Source organism: Prionailurus bengalensis, chromosome D3 (assembly GCF_016509475.1).
Source record: "Prionailurus bengalensis isolate Pbe53 chromosome D3, Fcat_Pben_1.1_paternal_pri, whole genome shotgun sequence".
Lineage (NCBI taxonomy): Eukaryota > Metazoa > Chordata > Mammalia > Carnivora > Felidae > Prionailurus > Prionailurus bengalensis.
Genome location: NC_057356.1, coordinates 85419511 through 85431671, shown reverse-complemented (window position 1 = coordinate 85431671; position 12161 = coordinate 85419511). Strand labels below are relative to the sequence as shown.

At 37.3% G+C, this 12161-nt stretch overlaps 1 protein-coding gene across 1 annotated transcript in view; it reads right to left on the bottom strand.

Moving 5' to 3' along the window:
- The window catches only part of CCDC102B (coiled-coil domain containing 102B), a 198653-nt gene that overhangs the window by 153926 nt on the left and 32566 nt on the right, over positions 1-12161 (bottom strand). Inside the window, 2 exon segments of the mRNA XM_043559068.1 lie at positions 121-199; positions 6150-6256. The gene's annotated coding sequence lies outside the window, so the exon portion shown is untranslated.

Here is a 12161-nt window from a genome sequence, read left to right as displayed (position 1 = left end):
AGAAGTTAAAGATACCCTTTCAGTAGATCTTGTTTAGTATATTTAACTTTGGGGCCATATAGAAATAAATTGAAAAACAATCTCTAAAACTCCAAAATAAAAGGAAACAAATGAACTTACCTGTATATCCAGTTAGTACATCCATACAGTGATTGATAATTTCAAGTTATCTGAATTGTGATAATTTGACCAAAAAAACCTGCAAACAAATTTAAATTATTTTCAGTAATCATCTTCTTGGTGGAAGTATTGGTATTGTTATTCTCAGACTGTTGTGTGCATATTGCAGATAAAGCAAATGAGAAATTACGTGATTTGTGATATGCTAATGTTACATTTCTCAGATCTTCAAGAACCAGGATTTGCAACATGGGTGAAAAGAGACACAGATTGGAGATAGAAGAGGTTTAGTAGAAATCCTCAGTCTCATTGTTAATGAAAGTATCAGTGAGAATTCGTTCTGTATTTTATACAAACAAGTAGTAGCATATTAACATAATAAAATGCTGTCCAGTTATAAAAAAGAATGAAGATGTTTCTATACATGACCATAAAGTGATATCTACAATATAGTATTAAAAAAAAAAAAGGATAGGGGCCCCCAAGTGGCTCAGTCAGTTGAGTGTGTGACTACAATTAAATATACAGTCATATAAAAGTCATATAAAAAGTCTGTTCGCCTTCCAACTTCGGCTCAGGTCATGATCTCACGGTTCGTGAGTTTGAGCCCCGCGTCAGTCTCTGTGCTGACAGCTCAGAGCCTGGAGCTGCTTCGGATTCTGTGTGTGTCTCTTTCTCCGCTCCTCCCAGCCTGCAATCTGTCTCTCAGAAATAAGTAAATATTAAAAAAAATGAAAACAAAAAAAGGAATATATATAAAACTATGTATTTTATAAAACTATATATGGTTTATGTGTATTTATGGTTTTATGCATAAATATATACACATATTTACTTATGTATTTTGAGAGAGAGAGAGAGAGAAAGAGAGAGAGAGAGAGAGAGAGAGAGAGAGAGAGAGAGAATCCTAAGCAGGCTCTAGATCAGCACAGCAGGTGTCTGAGATAATGACCTGAGCCAAAATCAAGAGCCAGTCACCACAATAAATATATACATTCATCTTAACTTTGTTAAATGAAAGAGCCTAGGAATAATGGCATCAATTTTCTACTCAAAGGAACTAGAATTAAAAAATGGAACAATTTAAGCATTAATAAAAATAATTACTTCGATGTTGCCTACTGGAAGATGTTAGTGAATATTTGCTCGATTTTAAATTGTATTGTGTTTCAATGTTCCCTTTTTTTATCAAATTTTCAAACTAATATTAATGGCCAACTCTACTTGGTCCTTTAACGAATAGTCAGTACCATTTAAAGAAGGTGCTCATTTTTGCAAACATGGTTTTTCCCTTAAACACAAGCAAAATTTCAATCACAAGCAAAATTCATGCCTAAATTGGTAGATATAGTATTCCCTAGAATAATTGTGGTATTATTATTGTTTTTATTGTTCAAAGAAAGGAATGGATGTTTGGAGAAGATAATCTTTAGTCAAAACTAACCATGTGCTAATGTGAAAATCAGTCATGCCATCTTAGTTTTCCACTCAAATATCTTAATACCAGTCAACATCAAACATGCTTATATTTCTGACAACTATCTTTAAAGTGGAAAAAAAAAGTTTTTACATATTTTGAAATCTTCACCCTTTATCATAGCCAATAAATAATATGCTTTGCATTTTTATATACTAGAAAATATAGTTTTATTAGTGAAAATCGTATTCAAGTTTAAGAAATAAGATTCTTTTAAGCAGAGCTGCTGAAAAATCATATATGAATCTAATATTAAGATAAATTTATATTAGGATGCTATATAGCAAAGGTTTTTAGTCATTTAACTTTCTAAAGGTTCGGTAGATATATTTATATGAAAGTATTATGGACAAAATTAGAATACAGTAGATTAACTTTAAAAACTTATTTTGGATAAATTTTATCTGCTCTTCACCACATATTAAGTAAACTAACTTCTTGGATACTGCAGGACGTATCAAATTAACCTTCCCTTTCTCTCTGGCTCCTCTCCAGAATTACTCGTATTTCACTCAGTCTCATTCTTGTAACTTTTGGAGTGTAAATTATTTACAGCTGTACATATCCTCTAACACTGAAAGCAAGGACCAGGTTCAAAATTTTAAGGGAGAAACTCAATCTGATTCATTTGTTTTGGCTTTTTTTTTCTAGTTATGAAGAGATTAGTTCCAAAAACAAAAATATATTACTTTGGAAGAAGCTCTTATAGCTAATGACATATTCTTTGAGCACGTGCTGATATTCATTCAGTCCTTTCCTTCACTTTGCAATTTTTCTTTTAGATTCCACCTTTCATGGTCCATATCCCAGGAATCAGAACTCTGTAATGTCCAATTGCCCTTTCCCACTTACCAAAAAGCTTTAACTCCCTTTTCCAGACTCATACCAGTTCGGTCTCTTTCTCTATTGAAAAAATGTTAGTGTATTTTGCATCTCCTTTGTATTCCTTTCTTCAGAAATTTTTCTGTAAAACTATCGAACTCTCCAGGAATGTGTACCAGCTAGTTCTCCCCCCAAAAATATTAAACCTATTCTTTTAATTAGTTTGTTTATAATGACCAAGAAAAATCTGGCTATACTCCAGTGTTAACATTCCTTCTTTCCTTGGACTAGACAAATTATTTCTAAATCTCAATTTATAAATAAACATAAAATTAATACTTTGATTATTTAAACCATTTATCAAGAGATAGTGTATAGCAATGAATAATAAATGACCTGCTAAGTAGTTTTGCTTTATTTTACCAAATTAAGAAAAAATTACTCAGCTTCTTAACTGTCCAGATTTTGCCCACGCCTGTAAAGTACAAAGCAAAATGGAAAGTTGGCCATAATGCCTATGGAGAGAGCCAAGCCAGACAGTTCGGGTCAAAAAGTAAAATTTTTACCCATTGCTTAAATATTAGAAGTTATTCACAGCTGCAGATAATTTGTACTCTACAAATTCTAAGAATATGGTGCTGAGTATGGCTTTGTCCTAATTATCTGGTTTGGCTGCTGATGCTGACCAGATTTTCAGGCATATTTCAAACTTTCCATTTCACCTTTTGCTGGCAACAAAAAATAGTAAAATAAATCCATTTGAGTGAACAAGTCTTCATTCTGTTGAATGGTACTAGATTGTGTACAAGGCTCTGGTGGTCTGTGACTTTGATAGGCCGGTGCGTTCAAATTTGCAGTCAAGAACTCTTGGATCTTTGGCCAAAATCAGCGGAGAAGAATTTTATTCTGCTCATTACATTGGATTGTGTTTTTTTACTTAATCTCTAACCTTTCATATATGTAGAACTGGAACAATAAATATCAAAACAACTGCAGGTGAAACAACAATTCTACAACATTACAAAACAGAAGAGACCAATTTACCTTAAGAGACTCTAACCAGACATTTAAGAATGAAGCATCTTGAGAGTTCTTATTTCAAAATGATATGAGTGTGTTTATGTTTCAGACTAATAACTCGTACGTGCAGAAATGCAAATTTCCATCGTTTTGATGAATCAGTTCAACTTCTAGGTGACCTCAATTTTGACCCTTATTTTCACTGAGGGCAGAAGGCTCTGATTTTTCGCAATTTAAGGTAACAGTCACTTTCAGGTTGAAAATGTATACTGTTGGTAGATGTGTTCACAGCCACCTGTCTGCAGAGCTCCCCTGATAACACCTCGTCATTCTGCAGAGAAAGCACTCCCATCACCCCTGTTTTTCAAGCTTGCCCCATGTGACACAACCATTAAAAAATATATTCAAGATTTCTTCAAACCTCCTTCTCCTTTCCTTCTTTTATTTTTTTATTTTTTTTTAAATTTTTTTTTCAACGTTTATTTATTTTTGGGACAGAGAGAGACAGAGCATGAACGGGGGAGGGGCAGAGAGAGAGGGAGACACAGAATCAGAAACAGGCTCCAGGCTCTGAGCCATCAGCCCAGAGCCTGACGCGGGGCTCGAACTCTCGGACTGCGAGATCGTGACCTGGCTGAAGTCGGACACTTAACCGACTGCGCCACCCAGGCGCCCCTCCTTTCCTTTTTTTAAATAGGAGTTATCTCCCAGGGTTCAGAGGTAAAGAGCCAGTCATCAAGGGCATGTGACTTGCATTCATCTGAATGGGAAGGTGAACACCTCACCCTTGAGCCCTCTTTAGTCATCACTATCTTGTACCCTGACATTCCACATCCTAGATGATTTTAGGCATTTAGAAGTGGGACCTGCTACAGGTATCATTAGTCCCATCCTCACTTGTCATACATTCTACCTTTTCTCATTCTGACTCAAGGTGTCTTCTAAAGACTTCTCCCCTTTAGAATGCTTGGGCACTCTTGTCTACTTTGACCACTCCACCCTGGAGTATATCAAATTCTACAAGGCTAACTTCAGGCCCATTTGACAAAACACCATCCCTTAGCCATTGATAATTTAAACAGATTTTATGTTTTTCCTCTTGGCACAAATCTGAAAGGTCAGGCATTAAATCTGACCTATGAATCCTCCAAATCTATCACTTCCCCACTTAACTTTCTTAACCTACCAGCACTGATACCGGTTAGGTCCCTTCAGAACCATCCCTTCTAACCTACTGACTCCACTTTTTCTTTCATTCATGGTAAAGCAATAAGTATTTTATAATATCAAATATGTTTCCTTTGATAGTATAAAACTACGTTCAATACTCTGGGCTTGGCTCATAATTTTTAAAACTGGACTTTTAAAAATTACAGAAAATCCTTTCTGCTTTCTACAAAGCCTGGGCCTTATGAATCAAAATTTATTTGGTTTCCCAAATGTCACTACAATTTTGCACTTGAGAAAAGCCTTACAAAATGACATAGGCGTCCTTGTAAAAAAATGTATATATATATATCTCAACCGTCCCTTTAAGAGCAATGTAGACACAAAGGAACTACTTATGACTCAGTAGTTGGGGAAGGACTGGGGTGAAAGGAATTGTCAAAAAGCTTCCAGGTTTGGTTGGGGAGACTATGATCTAGTTTAGTGTTTACAACAGGTTGAATTATTAGCCACAATTCTCCCCTCTTCTGAAGTAGGAGTATGCTTCCCCAACCCTGTGCTGGCTTCGTAGAGGTGAAGTACATTTCCCCCAATCTCCTTGGACTAGTCTTCACCATGCAACTTGCTTTGCCCAGTGGAATATGTGGAGAAGCAGCACTTTGACAGTTTTAAGTCTCAGATGTATGAGCTATTTCCCTTGAGCTTCTGGCATTGCCATGGAAAGGGCTTTCCCTAGATAGCTGCTACAGCTGGAGCTTACACCTCAGAATTCCTCCTGGATCGTACCTGAGCCCTGCCCCGGAGGCGGTCTGAGCCCAGCTAGACTCGCATATTGAAGCAGAAACCACAGAACAGCCTAGCCTAGACTGGCCTACATTGGCTGACCCCCAGCTGGTTTAGTGTTGATGCCATTGAGTTGCCTGTTAAACATACAGCTACTGTTTGGAATGGGAAAATATGCGAATTGTTTTCCTTGTATTGTACCGAATAGATTGAAAAGTAAAGAAAATTGAGGAAATCATGAGTTTTAACAAGACTTTTTTTTTTTTTTGGTGAAATTATCAGACAGTCATTCAAAGGAGTATTCAGAGATGCCACTATAGTCAACTGGTCAAATCCTCCATTAAATGCAGAAATGTTCTGTTTAAAATTCCAGGAAAGGTTCCTATGGACTTTGCTTTCAATCTCCTAGTCCAAACTCTCACCCGCTCTCACCTGTACTAGTGCAATAGCCTCTACACTCATTGTCCGACACCTATTCATAACCATCTACCCCCCACTTTCTAGTGTGTCCATCATGCTGATATGTTCAATGCGAATATGACCATATTGTTTCCACAGCTTAAAATATGTCACTGCTTTCCCGTTTGCTTTAGGAGAAAGACCAAACTGTTCCAGATGTCCTGCAAGGACCAGCAAAATCTAACCCCATTCTACTTCTCCAGCCTCAGTTCTTGGTCTCAGCCCTGCAGCACCATAGCCATAACTCCTGTTAGTTCCCAGAACAGAACTTGCCTCTCATTGACTCACAGATTTCACTTACCACTTGCCAGAGTCTTCTTGCCTATTGGCCAGTGAGATCCTCAATCCCATCCTCAGTCTGATTTCCAATGCCAGCTCCTTAGTCTGGGTTCCTGTTAAAAACAGAGTCTGAGACAAAAGTTTGGGGGCAGTTAGGTTATCGGGGGATGATTCCAGGAGCAAGTGTAGGGACAGAGAGAGTGAGAGGCAAAAAATAGAAAACAGGATGTGCTATGGACTCAATTGCATTCCCCCAAAAACCATATATGGAAGCCCTAACCCTGAGTATAATAACATTTGGAAATGGAGCCTTTGGGAAGTCATTAGATTTAGATGAAATCATTAGGTGGGACCCTTATGATGGGATTCGTGCCCTTAGAAGAAAGACACCAGGAACTTGCTTGCTCTCTCTCTGAACTGTAAGAAGATGGGGAGAAGGTGGCCATCTGCAAGCCAGAAAGAGAGCCCTCATTGGGGAACTGAGCCTGCACCTTTATGTTGTACTTCCAACCCTCTAGAACTGTGAAAACAAAATGCTTAAGTCACTACTGAGTTGACTAGTAGAGGGTGCTGTCAACGTTTTAATTATTGAAAATGTGGAATAAATTTATCAATATTTTCTTTTTGATTGGAGATTTTTATGTCTTGTTTAAGAAATCCTACCCTTCTGTACAGATACAACATCTACTAAAAGAATCTTAGTTTTAGTTTATTTTTGTTTGGTTGGTTGGTTTTGTCTGTTTGTTTGTTTGAAGTTTGGCTTCTTTTTGAATACCTGTAATCTACCTGGAATTTTTTAAAGATGTGAGGTAAGAACTCAACTTCATTTTTTCCCATATCGGGTACTGAACTCACTCTGGTACTAACCCCAATAAATTCAAGTACATACTGCTCCACAGCAATCTAGTGATAATGTAAGCCTTACCGGTTATTCTCTTGCTTAAAAACCTTCAATGGTTCTCCATTATTTATCAAGTCAAGTCCAACGTCCTCAACATCTCATGTAATGTTGGTTTTAGTGACAGCTCTCACCACCCTCTTCCAATTCCTTATGCTCTAAAGACACTTACTTACTTAATTTCCCAATGGGAACACATATTCTTTCCTCAGTGAACTTACTGAGGTAAGAGTGAACTTACCCTTGACTCATTCTCATTTCTAACTTACAGTTTGCCTAGTGTACGTTATTCTCTATTTGATATTAACACACATCAAACTTCGCACACCTTTGCCCTTGGTTCTTCTCTCCCCACTCAACTATACCTTTCATCCCCTCTGTGTGTATGAAAAACATACTTATCAAGTCCATCTTTAAATTTTACCTAATTTCTCTTTATCCCAATTAAAATTATGCCTCTCTAATCACCTCTATTGCATGTTATGGTGATTCTAATGAATTCTTTAGGCACATTTCCCCCTTAAGCTTGAAAGCTACCCGGGAATAATAACACTGTGTCTCATATGTTCATTGCATATTATTAATATAATGAATATTAATTACATTAAGCCAGAAATGATTGTTAATATATACAATTATATTCATGGACTCTGAGAGTACAGACAACATGACATTTTAAAGCAGGAAAAATAAATCATTTAAGCATATTTACCTTGCATTTAATAAAAGCACCAAACCTCCCCTCACTGAACTTTTGTTTTTGCTATTTTAGCCAAGTTCTTTCATTCATATTTTCATTTAGTAGCCACCTGCCAAATAAGTTATAAAAGTTGGCAGTGTCCAAAGGAAGGTAATCAGTAACAAAAGAGAATAGGAGACCAATAAGACATTCAGTTTCACGACTCTGGATAAGAGACAGAGAATAATGCCATGATTGTAAATGCTCAGGTACAGGAAGGTTTTCTTAAGCGATAGTCACTAGCTGCTCGTCCTTTGCCAGAAAGAGAGCATGAGCTTGGTGAGACCAAAAGTGAATTTTGTAGCTGAATAGCCCTTGGAGAAAGCTCCCATCAGGGGAGCAACTCTTGTCCCTGTGATAATAAAATCCATCTTTGCTGGCTTAAGAATAGTCCTTTAAGCAGGAAACGGGGCCCTTGCCCCATCATGCAATGGAAAATCAACAATTTCAATCTTTAAAGTCTTTCTTCTCAGGGAGCCTGGGTGGCTTGGTCAGGTAAGTGTAAGACTTTAGTTTAGGTTCAGATTATGACCTCTCAGTTCGTGGGTTCGAGCCCCGCATGGGGCTTTGCACTGACTGCTTAGGATTCTCTCTCTCCTTCTCACTGTCCCTCCCCTGTGCATGCGCACACTCTCTTCTTCAGAATAAATAAATGAACCTTAAAAAAAAAGTCTTCCTCCTCAGATATAAATCACTGTAGAAGCCCAATACAGTACGGATTTGTAACGCGCTCAATTGTGGTTACCAGCTGTAATAAATTAGCCTGATAGCTTAATTTGCATATTGATGATTGGCAAACCACAAAAAGAGTCATAAAAATGTCAGTCTCCCAAAATAAGTGATTAGGTAAGTAAGTACCACCATTTTAATTTTTATTTATTCTTAAAATTATAGACAAGTATAATAATTATAACTTGAATCTCAAATGGAATTCTCAATTCAATATACTAGAATAATGATTTTAAAGATGCTTGTGCATCTTTTTTATGGTAATTAATTTCTCTTTGTTAGAATATTGTGTTTTGTGAGAATAAACCTGAATACATGTAACATTAATTTTGCTCTCTGTTTAAAATTTTAAATGACTGTAAACAACTATTTACATTATATAACTATATTACTATCACATTATTCTTTCTAAATCTTTTAAGTTTATTTATTTCTTTTGAGAGAGGCAGAGAGAGGGAGAGCAGGGGAGGGGCAGAGAGAGATGGAGAGAGAGAATCCCAAGCAGGCTCTGCACTGTCAGCATAGAGTCTGACGCAGGGCTCAAACTCCTAAACCGTGAGATCATGACCTGAGCCGACGTCTAGAGTCAGACACTTAATCGAGTGAGCTACCCAGGCACCCCTCCTTGTAAATCTTATACAAACTTTAAAATGACATTTTCAGAGCCTTACTAGGATGTTTTACTACTCTAATACAACATGGTAAATGTATCCAATGCCACTTGAATTGTACACTTTAAAACAGTGAAAGTGAATTTCATTATATATGTATTTTCCCACAATAAAAAATTATATTCTGCTCCTTGGATTATGGATTTCTCTTTTTAATTTTTCTGTAAATACTCTGCAATTCTTTAACAATTCTTTCTTCTCCATTCCTCTAGCACTCCAATTAGTCATTACTACATGTTTCCTATCTCCTTGCCTCTCTCTCAGGTTTATCTTCTTACCATTATGTGTACATGGTTCTGAGCCCTGAGTTCACAGATCATTTTTCCAACTGCGTCTAATCTGCTATTCAACCTGTTCACGGAGTTTTTATATGAATGGCCATTTAAATTTCAATTATAGAAGTTCCATTTGAATGTTCGTTTTCAACCTTTTCTGTTCAAATCCCTCACTGTATAACCATGGCTTTAAATGTATCCTTTATTACTTTAAACATTTTGTACTTATATTTCTCATATTCTGTATTTGTGAGTTCCAACACCTAGAGTTCTCCCGTGATTAAATCTGTTATTTCTGGTTACTGTTGAATGCATGACTTATCTCATTAATCTTTCAGAGCCTACCTCTTGTAACCGTCTCGGCTGATATCAAGGACCCACTTAGCCGAAAGTAAACCTGGGAGGCATGTGCGTGTACGTGCGTATGCATGCGTTTCCAGCACACGGTGCACCATGACAGCGACAAAAATTGTTAGTAAAGAAATAGAGAGCTGTCTCTGCCAAAATATTCCTGTAAAGCTCCACACTACTTAAGGTTTCTGAGCAACTGCACGTTTCTCAACCGCCTGGAGTATGATTCTCCACACCCTTCACACAGATAAGTCCCGGTTCCTCCTGGTTCCATCACAGGCATATCCTCCAGAAAACCTGTCCTCATGTTCCATCTACTCCTCCAAAGCAGTGCTGAGCACCTCAGTAGAGGTGGACCTGCTTTTACAAAAAGGTTTATTTTTTAAGGTGTATTTCCCTGTATTATAATTTTCCTTTTTGTATCCTAACTCCCTCACTAAACCATAGAATCCCTGAACACATACACTGTCTTTTATCTCCTGATTCACAGCCCCTATCTCATCATTAGGCACTCAGTAGTTATTTGCTGAGTAAAAGACCGAATAAAATGAAAATCTGGAAAGTTGAAAAGTGAATATTTCTCCTGGGATCTTTGATAATTGTGCTAGACATTTCCCCCCTCTCACTTCCCCTGTCTCCATTGTACCTGCTCTGTGTCTCAGGAAACTGACATTCATGGTCTACATCAAACTCACTTGCTCTCTGGCTTCCTGTTGGGTTCATTCAATAAGAAGCATGAGTCGAAGCTGGGAAGCCAGAAACCACTGATGTCCCCAGTTTCCCCTGGCGGCGGGGTCAGCACGTGTTGGCTATGTGACCTTCCACCGATGACCACAGTTCCTTTCATGAAGTCTCCTCCACTAAGCTACTTTCCTTTGGGTCCTGTGTAACCCCTCCCTTTCCTCCATCTAACTGTGAGTGGGAATGCCACTCCACTGTGATTGGTTTGTTCCTGAATCACACATTATCTCTTGTTGGGTCCGTTATACCTTGACAAAACCTTTGCAATTTCTCTTTAAACCGCTCAAATTACCCCCTTTGAAGACTGCTGGCCCTTGACTGATATCAATAATGTGGCACTTCAGAATTGCTTGTGCTTTGGGGGGAAAAAAGGCTAGTGCAGCTTATGAAAGACAAGACAATTCAAGGACAATTTTCAGACTGAAGTACATAAAATTTACGTAAAATGTTCAGTCAACAAGGATGGATCTGGAGGACATTATGCTAAATGACATAAGCCAGTCACAGAAGGACAAATATTGCATGATCCCACTTCGAGGAGGTATCGAAAATAGTCAAACTCATAGGAGCAAAGAATAGAATGGCAGTTTCCAGGGGACGGGGGTTGGGAGAAGTGGGGAACTGTTCAATGGATATAGTTTCAGTTATGCAAGATGAATAAGCTCTAAAGATCTGCTGTACAACATAGTGCCTATAGTTGACAGTGTACTATTGTGCCCTCCAAAATTCATAAGAGGGCAGATCTCATGTGAAGTGTCCTTAACACTAAAAACAACAACAAAACATGGTGGAGCAGGGGAAACTGAGAGATATGGATAAATCTCTTCCTTTGATCACGGTGCTCATATCATGGGCATTTGTCTATGTCCAAACTCATTAAATTGTACATATTAAATATGTTCATTTCTTTTCAGTATATCAGTTATTCCTCAGTAAAGCTGATGTAAGTTATTTAAGGTTAACCTTTAGGGCAGAACCAAACATAACAATAATTGACTTTTTAAAAAAAATTGAAAACCTTGTAATGGTATTTACATTACCATTGTAATGGTAGATTTTACGGGACTGAAGAGAAAAAATAAGCAGCTAATTTAAGGGCTAATATTCACAAGACTGGAGTATAAAACCAAAAACTCAGAAAAAAGAATTTCAGAAAGAAATTTCTGCCTACAGAAGTAAATGTTTCAAGACTGTATTTTTCTTAAGAACAAGAAGATTGGGTGATTGCTAGTTCCAAAGGCATCAGTGTTCCTCAGAAATTTTATGACCAGGGACTTTGTCATTCCTCTGTGCAATCCCAGGATGGTTTGGATTAGAAAAGAAGCATATCACATTGTATAAGATTGTTTTCTGAAAAAACAAAACAAAACAAATCATCCAATAGCCCTTTGAAACTTCTTTATGATAGAATAGGATTCTCAGAGGAAAACACTTAAAGTATCTCTTTAGTAATTTCTAAATGTCTCATCACTTCTTCAAGTGGTGAATTATATTCATAAATAGTTAAAGTAAGGTAACTCTATGGGTACAGAAATTACACAAAGTTCAGTTATTTTGAAGAAGCTCTTAGTATGGTAGTAATATATTGACAGACTGGTTTCCAAGCATCTGGACTCCATTTCTAAGGATT